General features: G+C 45.8%; 2 long non-coding RNA genes across 2 annotated transcripts; both read right to left on the reverse strand.

Moving 5' to 3' along the window:
- Window positions 1-7,742: 7,742 nt before the first annotated feature.
- LOC123408050 lies at window positions 7,743-8,002 on the reverse strand. Its single transcript, XR_006612711.1, has 2 exons — window positions 7,930-8,002; window positions 7,743-7,847 (listed from the first exon to the last, which is right to left on the reverse strand). It is a non-coding gene; the product is annotated as an uncharacterized LOC123408050 (long non-coding RNA).
- Window positions 8,003-8,114: 112 nt separating this feature from the next.
- Window positions 8,115-9,459, reverse strand: LOC123408057. Its single transcript, XR_006612712.1, has 3 exons — window positions 9,389-9,459; window positions 8,744-8,871; window positions 8,115-8,287 (listed from the first exon to the last, which is right to left on the reverse strand). It is a non-coding gene; the product is annotated as an uncharacterized LOC123408057 (long non-coding RNA).
- Between the last annotated feature and the right edge of the window lie 1,630 nt (window positions 9,460-11,089).

Here is an 11,089-nt window from a genome sequence, read left to right on the forward strand (position 1 = left end):
AGAAACATGTTTATTCACCTGTTGAGAATATCTCTAAGGAAACGAAAACTTGTGAGAGTCGCCTTTTAGCTTCAGCCTTCATGGCGACTCAGTTTCATTACTGTAGCCAGGATGCCCTTTCTTCCAGTCTGGAGGGCGAGTTAGAACAACCCCCGAAGATATACTCGTAGATCGCCCAGATAATGAGCTACGATGCACGTCAACTGTTTGGCGAGTTATCAAACCCTTTGTGAACACCATAGGCCCGTACCAGCGGGTTAGAGTATTTTCTAATCTTTTGTTGAGTCGCCCTGTACTCCATTTTTTGTAGTCATGGCCATTACAAGATGTGACTGGTTGCCAACAAAAGTCGACGATGCCATGCTCGAGAAATACGTGAAGGCGGGTCTCCTTGACAGTAAGGAAACTATTGGTTGGAAAACCACCCCGGGCGAGCTGACTCCCAACCCCGCTCCAGGAGAAGTAGTGATCTTCACCGATTATCTTGAGCATGGATTCAAGCCGCCTGGGTCAAAGTTTTTCCGAGACGTCCTGCATTTTCTCAACCTCCATCCTCAAGACGTAGGACCCAATTCCATCAGCAATTTACGCCAGTTCCAGGTCTTCTGTGAAGTGTATTTGCAGAGAGAACCCACGATCCCCCTGTTCTGGAACTTCTTCCACTTAAACCGCCAGACCGATTTCCCCAACGGTCCCAACCACGAGCTTGGAGGAGTTAACATCCAGAGACAACGCGAGCGTGGATTCCCGACAATCCTTTTGCCCAGCCATCCCAAAGGATGGGCCGAGTCATGGTTCTATTGCCGAAATACTTCTCCACCAGGCGAGAACCCTCTTCCAGGTTTCAGGGCAGACCGCTTGCCAATGGATTTCAAATTCCTTGACAAGCTCACTGAAGAAGAAGAGTCGGAGTTCATCCTACTCTTTTCATATCTGAAATTGCTGAACAACAACGGGCTCATCGGGATCGACCTGTTCCACTGCTGGATAGAATGGAATATCCTTCCCTTGAGCCGTCGCGACGGGTTGATGTATGATTATGATGGCACTTTAGAGCATCCACAGCGCGCCAATCGCCGCCAACTCTTAGAGAGCGAAATCGTCGGAGTCATTAAGAAGCTGACCGGTGAGTCTGTGGAAGAATGCACCAAGATCAGCCTTAAAGGCTTCTGTCGTGCCAACCCGGTGCCACCAGTAAGAATCTAAGCCGCCACTTGTCTTGTTTATACTTAACAACCTTTGTGGTTAAAGACCTGCCTCTGTCTATCAGAAAACCGATGTGTTTTAGCGGAGGGGCCCCAAAACTGTCGCCCCAAAGTCCACCAAGGTGCCAACCAAGAAGAAGAAAACGGTGAGCAAGAAGAAAACCGCCACAAAATATTAATCTTTTGTTGGCGACTCTCATGCAGAGGAGGCACATTTTGAGGTAAGGCTTTTTCCTTGTCCCTTCTCTGTATGTTCCGACTTAAGCTTATACCATATATCCTTACATGTAGGGCGATGATGATGAGAGCAAGAATGATGGAGTCGAGGTAATTTCCATTTCTTCTGACTCACCTTGTTCTTCCCCTAGACCAGCCGGGCGGGTCTGCGAAAAAGTACCCATGTCTCATCCTCATGCTTATATGGACCCTGATTTCCTTTTGAAGAAAGCAAGATTCACACCCTCTCGCAAGACCCGCAGTCGCTCTTGCGACTTGATCACTGGACTGCCCGAGAAGACAACCAGTCGGAAACGGACGAGTGAGGTACACCTTTGTTTTTTTATATCTTTTGTCGTGTGAAATATAACCCGCCATTTTTGTGACCTTCAAGTCTTTGTCCTGTCAGACTTCTCCTCCCACATCTGGCGACTCGGCCATCTCTGCTCTCCCGCCGATGATTCGTGTACAAGGGAAAGTCTTCTTTGTTAACCCAAGCTTTCTAAACAATAACATGTGCTTTTAACCTTGGTGCTTTCATCACAGGGCACAAGCAAAGAGGAGAAAAACCGATGACTCTCCTTCTGCACACCAAACATCTGATGCCTTAGGCACGGGCACCTCTGTTCCTGAGGCTGAAGAGGAGCAAAAGGCGGCTTGCGACATTCCTGCAGGCGATATTCTCGATGCCCGGGATGACTCGCCCGTCATTTGAAGGAGACCGCTGGCCAGAGTAACCTGCCAAGCCCTCTCAAGGCAACCGACGATCCAGACATCGTGGTTACCGACTTTGGCTACTCTACTCCCCCAACTACCGTGCTCTCCAAACATACTTCGAAGGAAAGTCGCCTTTCCCTTGATGGCGACGCAGAACCCCTCAAACTCCCCCAATACGAAAAGCTGGAATTCGACCAGCTTTGCTCTGGCTTCACAACTCACCTGGAGAAGGATTTTGAGCTGAACAAAAGCCTGCTCCACCTTATGAGGACCAAACACGAGGTATGAGGATGTATCTTCCTATACTCATTAGCCTTCCAAGGGCCGGGTCATCTTTTTGGAAGATGAGCCGGGTCTTGCATGTAGAAAACTTCAACCTGTATCCCCCAAGGGTCGAGTCATCTTTTTAGAAGATGAGTCGAGTCTTGCATTAAAAAACTTCAACCTGTAGCCCCCAAGGGCCGGGTCATATGTTCAAAAGATCAGCCGGGTCTTGTATTAGAAAACTTCAACCTGTAGCCCCCAAGGGCCGGGTCATCTTTTCACAAGATGAGCCGGGTCTTGTAGTAGAAAACTTCAACCTGTAGCCCCCAAGGGATGGGTCATCTTTTTAGAAGATGATCCGGGTCTTGTAGTAGAAAACTTCAACCTGTAGCCCCCAAGGGTCGGGTCATCTTTTTAGAAGATAAGCCGGTTCTTGTATGTGGTATGACTTTTTGATAAAAAATCATACATTAGCCCCCAAGTGTCAGGAGTATTGCTTGCAAAAATTCTGAGACTTGTCTTCCCAAATATTATGTGGAGGAGTCTATGGCCCAGAGTGAGGCAGCGGTAGCCGATTTAAAGAAAAACTTGGCTGGTCAACAGGATGCTTACTCCGAGTTGGAGGCTAAATTCCACTTGCTGCAGACCGATTTAGAAAAAATGAAGGCTAACCAGAAAAAATTTGAGAACAAACCCAATGCCGACCAAGCCGCCATCTTGAAGCGCGCTGAGCAAGCAGAAGAGAAACTGGAAGCCGCCCAACATGAGGTGAGTGGCTTAAAAAAGCATGTGTCCAATATGACAGTCGCCATGTTTGGTAAGTTTGATCGTTGAACTCTTTTGACTAACCAAGTTGGGATCAAAAATTACCAAATACTTATGTCCCCTTTGCAGGTGCCCGAGTTGTCAATCTGCCAGACGACTGCCTGCTTAAATTGAGGGCCATATACACCTTTGCTGAGAAGCTGTACACCGGAGGCGTGCTATCAATCAAGGCAGTGATGGGTAGTAAGGGACCAATAATGACCATCAAGCAAATGATTGGCTTCTTGTCCATGCTGCCTCCTCGAATAGAAGAATTGAAGAGATCAGCCGCCCGAACGGGAGTTTTGAACACCCTGAGTCGGTGCCTAGCATACGCCCCGGAGCTCAAAACCGAGGAAATAGTCGCCGGCTACCCTGAGCTGAAGGTCGATGGGTCAGAATTCACCGAGGTGGATTATCAGCGGACCATCGTAGAATCTCGCTATGCGGCGACTCAACTGGCGGCTAGTTTGGATCTGAAGAAATATCAAGCCGCCTATGATGAAAACAAAAAGAAGGTGACGCCTCCTTCATATCAAATTTCTAGCCTGGTTCCCAGCCGCCCCAAGAATCCTTTTGATCTTGACTTGGACCTGTCTCACTTCCTGGCTGAGGAAGACGAGTTCATCGCCTTGTCCAAGTGTAACTGGAAGATGGGCGACTTACGAATTGAAGGCGGAGAAAGCTCAAGGCAAGGCAACTCGGCGGCGGCCTGACTCGCCCATAGATCCTTTCTTTGCTGGGGAATGATACCCATTCTAGCTGTGTGAGCCATGTAATTATGTTGCTAGTGTGTGTGTAACACCAAACATGTCGTATTGTCTTTTGGATAGAACCATTTGTAGTCCTTGAATCCTATGCATGACTCGCCTGCAACTTTTCATAAACCAAGGAATGGCTCCAAATTTGTCCTGGTATGTTAGGAAAATAGTAGCTAATTCAGCAAGTGCATGTCCAGGAATAAACCAACCCCCGGGATCATGGCAAGAGATAAATCATCCCCCGGGTTACGGGAAAATATGAACCAGGGCGAGTTATAATCAAAACCAGTTCAAAGTAAAAAAATTATCGACTCAATGAGTTTCGATAGGATAAGACGAGTCTGCAAAACTCTAGTGTTACCCTTAGGAAGCTTTTGCAAAAAAGCCTCGTTGTTTTAGACCGGCTGATCAGGCGCGAGTCAAGCTTCTGTGAAGCAGGTTCAATGAACCGATTATTTCTCTATTTTCCATGTGTGACTCTGGCCGGTACCCTTTATGTTTTAACCAAGACGAGTTCAGGGTCCAAATAACTGATTGACTCGCCTTGAGTACATAGGTCCATGCGGCGACTTGTTCAACACATACTCCAGTATAACCATTTGTAATGCGGTAATTTTTCGCTAGCCAAGAGGGTATTCAGGCTGAACTCAATGAGTGGAAGCCCCCAAGTGACCTACGGTTTAGCAAGAAACCAGGCATAGGATTACAGAAACGTATATGCTCTTACTGCAAAACGACTTGGGGACTAGTAGCCCCCAAGTAAGCTGGTTTACTTCTCAAAAACCATATCAGGTGCCTATGTTTGAACCGTGCGACGTGGCAACTTTGGTCCTCTTTGGCTTACCAGTATCCAGTTTTGAAATAAGTGCAGCATGGCGACTTATGCTCTTTGATACTGGTAGCGTCCATGTTTGGGCGACTTATAGAACAATAAAGAATCATGCTTTCAGAACCTGAAACGGCAAAGGACCCTGAAATTCGTGGGTGTCGGCTTTATTGCTTTCATAATTCATGGATTACAAAAAACTTGATAAAAGACAGAAAGGGAGATTATGGCTCTATGTATAGTAAGGTCGCAGATGGGCTATGTTCCAGGGGCGAGTTGTCTCAACCTCTGTAGTTAGCTGATCTGGACGAAGATCCATCAAATGGTATGAGCCGTTCCGAAGATTCTTGCTGACAACAAACGGTCCCAACCATGGAGGTGAAAGCTTGTGCACACCGGTATGATCTTGAATCAAACGGAGCACTAAGTCGCCTTCTTGGAAAGCTCGGCTCTTGACCCGGCGGCTATGATAACGGCGTAAATCCTGTTGGTAAATCGCCGACCGTGACGCGGCCAACTCACGTTCCTCCTCCAAAGCGTCCAGTGAGTCTTGTCGCGCTAACTCATTGTCCTGCTCCACGTAAGTGGCGACTCGTGAGGAATCATGTTTGATGTCACTTGGTAACACTGCCTTCGCCCCGTAGACCAGAAATAAAGGAGTAAAACCCGTGGAGCGGTTTGGAGTCGTCCTAATACTCCACAGAACTGATGGCCACTCCTCGACCCAACATCCTGGCGTGCGTTCCAAAGGTACCATGAGTCGAGGCTTAATCCCTCGTAATATTTCCTGATTCGCCCTCTCTGCCTGTCCATTAGACTAGGGATGCGCCACTTCAGAAACATCAAGCCGGATATGCTCTCGCGAGCAGTACTCTTGCATTGCACCTTTGGATAGGTTAGTACCATTGTCTGTAATGATACTATGTGGACATCCGAACCGGAAAATTAGCTTCTTCAAGAATTTGACGGCCGTATCAGCGTCACAACTGCTAACAGGTTCTGCTTCCACCCATTTGGTAAATTTGTCAACCGCCACCAACAGATGAGTCTTTTTATTAGAAGACATTTTGAAAGGGCCGACCATATTAAGCCCCCAGACTGCAAACGGCCAAGTGATTGGTATCATCCACAATTCCTGAGCCGGTACATGCATCTGACGTCCAAACTTTTGGCAGCCATCAAATCGGCGGATGATCTCCTCCGCGTCTGCGTGAGCCATCAACCAATAAAACCCATGCCTAAAGGCTTTAGAAACCAAGGATCGGGATCCAGCATGATGACCACAATCGCCCGCATGAATCTCATTGAGGATCATACATCCTTGCTCACAAGAAACGCATCTTTGAAATACCCCTGAGGTGCTTCACTTGTGTAACTCGCCGTTGTGTATGATCATAGATTTGCGCCGACGGACAACTTGGCGAGCTAACAGCTCGTCGGCACGTAACTCGCCTCTGGTGAGATATGCCATGTAGGGAATCGTCCAATCCGGAGTAGCGTGAAGAGCCGCCACGAGTTGAGATTCGGGGTCTGGTACCACCAAGTCTTCTTCCGAAGGCAGTTTTACTGAAGGGTTATACAATATATCAAAAAAGACATTGGGAGGAACCGGCTTACGCTGCGAACCAAGGCGGGAAAGAGCGTCCGTTGCTTCGTTAAGTCATCGATCGACGTGATCAACTTGATAGCCACTGAAACGACCCGCCACATCTGACACAGCCCGTCTGTAAGCCGCCATCAAAGGTTCTTGTGAATCCCAGGTGCCAGAAACCTGCTGCGCCACCAGATCAGAATCGCCCAAGCATCTCACTCTCGTGAGCTTCATCTCCTTGGCGAGTCGCAAACCATCACTACTAGGAAAAGGCCTGCTAGTGGCACACCTGTTTTGGCTACTAATGGCGCACTACAGGTGCGCCACTAGCATCACGCCATTAGAATTTTTTACTAATGGCGCACCACAGGTGCGCCATTAGTATCTGGTATACTAATGGCGCACGAGGCAGTGCACCATTAGTATAGCCCATGGTGCGCCATTCGTATGCCTCCCAGGGGGCCATATTTACCCATGTGCTCTGGCTTACTAATGGCGCACTAGTTGACGATGCGCCACTAGTGTGCTTTTTGCAGTGCGCCACTAAAGTGCTCGGTGGTGCGCCACTAGTATGAATATTAGGTATTATTTTTTTTCTTTTCTGATATTTGCACAGGTTACAAAACATATTACTGCACATAATATAGAGAGCACAACATATAAACAGCAGATTTATCGAATACAATAGAAGATTAGTCTCCGAATACAATTCATCATATTAGTCTCCGAATTTAAAATACCGAACAAAGTTAGAACATTACAAGTCTCGAGACCGTGAGTAGCGAGTTTGTCTTATTCACCGCCTGCCTGTGCTCTTGAGTGATTCTTTGGCCTGATGGTAAATTTAAAAAACAACCATTATGAAACAACAAGACACCATGTGCTAAACTATTCATCAACCAATGTCGAGGAATATCAACTATTCAGCTGAGATCTATTTCAAAAAGATAAATTGGCAAGCAACCCTGCTTCAACTGATCAACTGCAACAAGTGTCCAGACAAAATATTGACTGTTTGAAGGCCGAGAGATATTCAACAAATGTGTTTGCACGTATAACTTCTCAGTGAAGCTCCAAATGTACTGCTGGATTATTTTGGTGATAATATACTGCTGGATTTCAAGGACTGAGTTGCAATTACAATAGTTTGGTTTGGCAGAACAAGCTATCTTTGGGGTAGAAACTCACTTTCCAAGATTTTAAGTATGGTGAACTTGATCTTGGGTGAATACTGAAGGCAGCCACCCGTCATGGTGCCAAATACTACAAAGTAGGAAAGTTGACCAGCAAGAGCGATAGACAAAGTAGGAAAGTTGACCGGCAAGTGCCATATACTGCCTCTTCATCTTCTAATTTTCTTTGATCTTTCTGGAGCTCTTTTAAGGCTTCCTCCATGCCTTCAACATTTTTTGCATGTTGATCCTTTTCAGATCGAAGCATTTCAATGTCACTAACATTCACGTCTGGAAGAAAAGCTGACAAGCGTTAGACATATGTGAACCATATAATTGAATAACTTATCAAACCTGAGATCGTAACACATACCGCACATGAAGAGGCGTGACGGGTAGATTGAATCTACATTTGCTTACAAATGGCCACCATATCTTGATCTACTCCATCCATAATGGTTACGTGGAGTCCAAAGGTCATTAATACCTAACTTTACCACATCATCTGCGCTTTTATCCGTTTGATTTGTACCAATATACTGCATGGACATGGAAAAGAAGAAAATTTATTTAAAGCCATAACCAGTGCAACTTGGTGCAGATTCATGAACCGGATACAAGCAGTGTTATACCGATTGATCCACTAAAGCCTGAGTAATCAAAACATTTTTTACAGCAGGAGGAGCCTCAAATTCTTGATCGAGTCTTGATGTGATCCCAAGTTGCTTCATCTGTCAAAATGACACTGAAATTTTAACCCCTCGGCTTTATTTTTGCTGAGCACATTTTAACTGGGCAGAACGATAAAGAAAGATCCAATATTGATGAAGTCAAAGACAATTACTTTAGTATGATGTCCTCACATAGTCACATTAAGTGTCTACCTAAGATGAGAGATGATAATTTGTGTGGTGAAGTGAACTGTTCATGCATAAACAATTAGAGAAAAGGGTAGAGATGATGAAAGAGAGGACCTAGCTTTAAGTCTTAATGCACACATTGCAACACGCGCAAAGATTTCAAAGCAAAATAACTCTCATAATACAAACAGGAGAGAAACAAGAAGTAATAAACATCAATGCCCCTCCATCCCATAATGTAAGACGTTTTTGACAGTACACTAGAGTCAAAAAAGTCTTACATTACGGGACCGAGGGAGTAACTTTGATTGGCATATAGGTCATCACCTCCGGGGTAATGTTCAATGGCTCACACATGATGCTATTGCCCCTGTGTAGTTCATAATAGGAGTACCATATTGCTTCAGTTGTCTAACCAAGAGGTCACGGTCGGAAGCATTCTGTGTAATGAATGACTGGCACACACAACGAAATGGCAGTTAATTTGTTGCAGATATAATGCTTTCACATGGAAATCAATAAGATAGTTGACAAGATCCGCAAAAGAAATACAGACAGCAAGGAAAGGAATAATATCTCGAAAAAGTTTCCAGGCATGTCGTCTTATTGGACACTCATCATCTTCAGTAACTGGATAATCAGTCTACTCTGCACATTAATCGTTCACATGACATGTGAGAAACCTGCATCGGTTCGATCAAAGGCTCCTTTCTTTATACTACCTCTAGTTCATAATATATGACTACCTAGCAGGCACAAAATGCAAGTAACATTCGATATCATAGGAGTATAGGACTATTCCAAGTCCTGTCAAGTATTACTTCAATTTTGTGCCTCCTAGGTATGCTAGCCGAACACATTATGAATTGAGGGGGCATATTCAGTGGAAATGCGAAGGTAAAGGAAAACAATAAGTAGCACACACACCAGGATTTAGCAACTAAACAGGAAAAATTATCATAGTATTAGTACCCTCCATATATAGTTTGGAACGTGGCTTTCCAAGTAACCAACGTGAGTTTTACTATGAACGTTGACCTGAAATCAGCCAAAGAAAGTAGCATGATAAGAATCTTGGATGCAGAGAAAGAAGCAGTTGGTAGGCATACAACTAACAAAACAAACCTCAAGGAGAACAGGCCCAAACACTTCTCCCCTAAACGTAGTAGAGCCCATCGAGTAGCCACTCAGACTTATTGTTGGTATCGATCTTGCCGGTGATGTGGATGTCGCTGGCCTGTGCCTGGGAGCGGAGGGAGAGGCGGACATGGTCGGACTCCTCGCCGCGCTTGACGAAGGCCCCGACGCTGGAGGACCTGCCGAGGATGGAGGGGTCGGCGGCGAGGGCGAGCGCGATGGCGCAGACGAGGGAGCTCTTGCCGGAACCGTTGGGGCCGACGGCGAGGTTGAGGCGTGGGTCGGGGCGGCAGACGAGGCTGTCGTAGGTCATGAAGTTGCAGAGCTCCATCTCCATGATCTTGCCTGATACGTCCATTTTGCATCATGCTTTCATTATGATATTTATTGCTTTTTGGGTTGTTATATTACTTGTGGTACCATATTTATGCCTTTTCTCTCTTATTTTGCAAGGTTTATTTGAAGAGGGAGAATTCAGGCAGCTGGAATTCTGGACTGGAAAAGGAGGAAATCCTAGTCCTCTATTCTAAACATCTCCAAATGCCCTGAAAAGTTACGTCGATTTTTTTGGGATTATATAAAAATACTGGGCGAAAGAACTACCAGAGGGGGGCTTCCAGGGCGCCACAAGCCCTGACACCGCCACCCCCCTGGTGGCGGAGTGGGGGCTTGTGGGCTCCCTGACGGCCCACTAGCCCCCCTCTTTTGCTATATGAAGCGTCTTGGTCCAGAAAAAATCATACGGGAGCTTTTTCGTGGTTTCGCCGCCGCCACGAGGCGGAACTTGAGAAGATCCAATCTAGAGCTCCGGGAGGACGATCCTGCCGGGGAAACTTCCCTCCCGGAAAGGGAAATCGTTGCCATCGTCATCACCAACACTCCTCTCGTCGGAGGGGAGGCATCTTCATCAACATCTTCATCAGCACCATCTCCTCTCCAATCCCTAGTTCAACTCTTGTAACCAATCTCCGTCTCACGACTCCGATTGGTACTTTTAAGGTTACTAGTAGTGTTGATTACTCTTTGTAGTTGATGCTAGTTGGACTACTTGGTGGAAGAGTTTATGTTCAGATCCTTGATGTTATTCATTACACCTCTGATCATGATTATGATTATGTCTTGTGAGTAGTTACTTTTGTTCCTGAGGACATGGGATAAATCATGTTAATAATAGTCATGTGAATTTGATATTCGTTCGGTATTTTGATATGTTGTATGTTGTCTTTTCCTCTTGTGGTGTTATGTGAATGTAGACTACATAACACTTCACCATATTTAGGCCTAGAGGAAGGCATTGGGAAGTAGTAAGTAGATGATGGGTTGCTGGAGTGACAGAAGCTTAAACCCCGGTCTATGTGTTGCTTCGTAAGGGGCTGATTTGGATCCACTAGTTTAATGCTATGGTTAGACTTTGTCTTAATTCTTATTTTGTAGTTGCGGATGCTTGCGAGAGAGGTTAATCATAAGTGGGATGCTTGTCCAAGTAAAGGCAGTACCCAAGCGCCGGTCCACCCACATATCAAACTATCAAAGTAA

This window comes from Hordeum vulgare, chromosome 1H (genome assembly GCF_904849725.1).
Source record: "Hordeum vulgare subsp. vulgare chromosome 1H, MorexV3_pseudomolecules_assembly, whole genome shotgun sequence".
Lineage (NCBI taxonomy): Eukaryota > Viridiplantae > Streptophyta > Magnoliopsida > Poales > Poaceae > Hordeum > Hordeum vulgare.